Below are 3,899 nucleotides of genomic sequence, written 5' to 3'. Positions count from 1 at the left end.
GGGCCAGTGACACTGCCCTCTACAGCTAAGATGCTGAACAACAGCTCAACCTGGAGCTGGGCTGCAGTGAGTCACTGGCGATGGCATAGGCTGCAGCCCCTGTGGCAGTGGGTTGCCATGGGCTACCGTATGTAGCCAGCAGTCAGCGTGAGCGGCCAGCAGCCACAGTGAGCGGCCATCCAGAAGCCAGTGACTGATCTGCCTCGCCCGGGAAGAGCGCAATGATGGTGCTAACTTGGGCCAGTGAAGCAACGTCCTCCACAACTTGACCGAAGAACCAAAGGACAGCAACTTGTCTGTTCCCCTTCCCCCAATTCCCTAGCACTGTTCCCATCCCCCCAATTCCCCAATAAAAATCTTAAAAAAAAAAGGAAGAAAATGACCAAAACATAGTAAGATGTATACGCACAAAGATATCCATACTGATATCTATTAATATTTATTGAATCCATGCAATCCATTATTGAAAAACTAGAGCTAAGCAAAACATTCAACAGGAGAATAAACAAATTTAAAGAATTAACTCAGAAATAATATTTATTTATTTATTTTTAATTTTTCAATTACAGTTGATATATAATATTATATTAGTTTCAGGTGTACAACATAGTGATTAGACATTTATATAACTTACAAAGTGATCACCCTAATAAGTCTGGTACCCATCTGACACCATACATAGTTATTAAAATATTATTGACTATATTCCCTATGCTGTACTTTACATCCCCAAATCTGTTGTTGTAACTGGCAATTTGCACATTTTTTTTTTAAGGATTTTATTGGGAAATTGGGGGAGGTGAACAGCATTGGGGAATCGAGAAAGGGGAACAGACAAGTTGCTGTCCTTTTGTTCTTCAGTCTATTTGTGGAGGAGGTTGCTTCACTGGCCCATGTTGGTATTATCATTGCACTCTTCCCAGCTGAGGCAGTCGGTCGCTGGCCACTGTACAGCTGCTCACAGTGGCTCAATGCAGCTCTCGAGGTTGCTGGCCACTCACGCTGTCTACCAGCCACTTATGGTAGCACAGCAGCCCACTGCAGCAGAGGCTGCAGCCTATGCTGTCGCTGGCGATTCACGGCAGCCCAGCTCCAGGTCGAGCTGTTGTCCACCATCTTAGCCATAGAGGGCTCAGCATCACTAGCCCTCATGTAGGATCCGAACCGGGGTCCTGCTGCTCAGAGCTGGAGTCCCTAGCCAGCTCTTAACCAACACGCCACTCGGCTGGCCTGCAATTTGCACATCTTAATCCCTTCCCCTTTTTTACCAAGTGTACCACACTATCACAATATTATTGACTTTATTTCTATCCTATATATTACATCCCCGAGGTTTGTTTTATATCTGGAGCTTTGAACCTCTTATTCATCTTTATCTTTTCCCTCCTTTAAAATTTTTCAATTAGAGTTGAAATATTAGTTTCAGGTGTACAGCATAGTGGTTAGACATTTATGTAATTTAGGAAGTGATCCCCTGACTAGTACCCATCTGGCACTATACATACTTATTAACATATTATTGATTATATTTCCTATACTTTACATCCCCATGACTATTTTGTAACTACCAGTTTGTATTTCTTAATCCCTTCACCTTTTTTACCCTGCCTCCAATCCCCCTCCTATCTATCACCACGATGGATCTAGTACGCATCTGACACCATACATAGTTATTACAATATTACTGACTATATTCTTTATGCTATACTCTACACCCCCCTTACTATCGTGTAACAACCAACTTTTACAGCTTAATCCCTACCTCCAACTGCCTCTCCCATCTGGCAACCATCAAAATGTTTTCTGTATCTATGAGTTTGTCTCTGTTTCATTTGTTTATTTCGTTCTTTAGATTCCACTTATAAGTGAAATTATATGACATTTGTTTTTCACTGTCTGACTTACTACAATTATCACAATACCTTCTAGATCCATCCATGTTGTTGCAGATGGAAAGATTTCTATCTTTTTTATGGCTGAGTAATGTTCCGTTGTACATATATATGTACCACCTCTTCTTTGTGCATTTATCCATTCAGGCACACCCAGATTGCCTTCATAACTTGGCTTATGTAAATCACGCTGTAATGAACATATGGATGCACATGTCCCCTCGAAGTAGCACTTTGGGTTTGTTCAGATAAATACCCAGACGTGGGATTATTAGGTCCTTTTTTGTCCCTTGTTATAGTCATTGTTTTAAAGTCTATTTTGTCTGTTTCCATTTTCATAAAATATCTTTCTTTATCCCTTTACTTTCAGTCTGTGTGTGTCTTTCCATCTGAAGTGGATCTCTTGCAGGCAGCATATGTAAGGGTCTTGTTTTCTTATCCATTCAGCCACCCTATGTCTTTTGATTGGAGTATTTAATCCACTTATATTTAAAGTAATTAGTGATATGCATATAGTTACTGCCATTTTGTTATTCAGATTTTTTTATCTTTTTTTTTTCTTCCTCTAGAAATCCCTTTAACATTTCTTGTAATGCTGCTTTGGTGGTGATGAACTTGTTTAACTTTTTCTTGTCTGCGAAGTTCTTTTTTTTTTTCTTTTAAAAACATTTTTATTAAAATATAGCTGGACTTCCAGTAAGATGGCGGAATAGACAGACGCTGTGCCGACTACCTCCCAGGATCACAACAAAATTACAAATAATTTATAAGATATTCAACCTCGGAAGTTCCCTGTATCCTAGATGAACAGAACCTCTAAACGAAGAACTTAAAAAGGAGGCCACGTCAAGTCTGGTAGGAGGGGCAGAGATGAGAGAGGGAGAACCCCATGAGGGACATCTCAGCGGTGGGGAGGATTCTTCGGTTGGGGGCGAGTCATTCCGGCCCCACACCGCGCTCACCACCCCAGAGTTATGTTGCCGGGAAGAGGAGTTCTATGATAGCTGGAAGGAGAAAATAGTGAGGACTCTCTTTGCTCAGCTCGGTGAGGCTGGGGGCGGCTGGAGAAACAGTGGAGCTGGCAAACCGACTCGCTCGCTGAAAAGAAAAAAAGAAAAAAAAAAAAAAGAGAAGCCGGCGACTGATCTGCCTCGGAAAAAATATATATATATATATATATATATATATATATATATATATATATAGCTAACATACAATATTATATTAGTTTCAGGTGTACACAAGGTTATTCAACATTTATATACCTAAAGAAGTGATCACCATAAGTCCAGCAACCATCTGACACCATACAACACTATCACAATATTATTGACTATTCCTTATACTGTGCATTACATCCCCATGACTTACTTGTTTCATACCTGGAAATCTGAACCTCGTTCCCCTCCACCTTCCCCCTCCTTTTTAATTTTTCAATTACAGTTGACTTTCAATATTACTTTATATTAATTTCAGGTATACAGCAGAGTGTTTAACTTGTATAATTTAAGAAGTGACCCCTTGTCACTTACCTAGTTATTGTATAGGTGTGTCCCTCATGTGGTTGTGTGTGCTCTCCTGTTGTAGTTGAGCCTTGGGTGCTGTATGCACATCAATAGGAGGGATTGATCCTCAGGCTGATTGCTTGTGAGGACTGGCAGTGACTACAATGGAGGAGCTGTGGTGCAAAGGCTGACCCTACAGAGCAAGGTTCACTTTAGCAGGGCTCTGGTGGCTGCCCAGTCTTCTCTTTGGGTGTGTCATTCTTGGAGGTGACTGGGTGATGCTATAGCCCAGTCTGAAGCTGGCCACTGCACTTGCCAGCCCTGGGACCTCCTGGGAGGGGGCCCACTGAGGGCCAAGTTGAGCTGCAGTCTGTGCCCTGCTCAGGGCAACCTGGCATGAGACACAAAGCAATCCAGAGAAGGCCACCACCTTCACTGTGCTTTGAGGTGCCTTGAGAGGCCAAGCCAGGAACCAAAGCTGGCTGTCACTAGTGCTGGGCTT

Source organism: Hipposideros armiger, unplaced genomic scaffold (assembly GCF_001890085.2).
Source record: "Hipposideros armiger isolate ML-2016 unplaced genomic scaffold, ASM189008v1 scaffold_61, whole genome shotgun sequence".
Taxonomy (NCBI): Eukaryota; Metazoa; Chordata; class Mammalia; order Chiroptera; family Hipposideridae; genus Hipposideros; species Hipposideros armiger.
The sequence above is the reverse complement of the archived record's forward strand: the minus strand, read 5'-3'. Positions refer to the sequence as shown.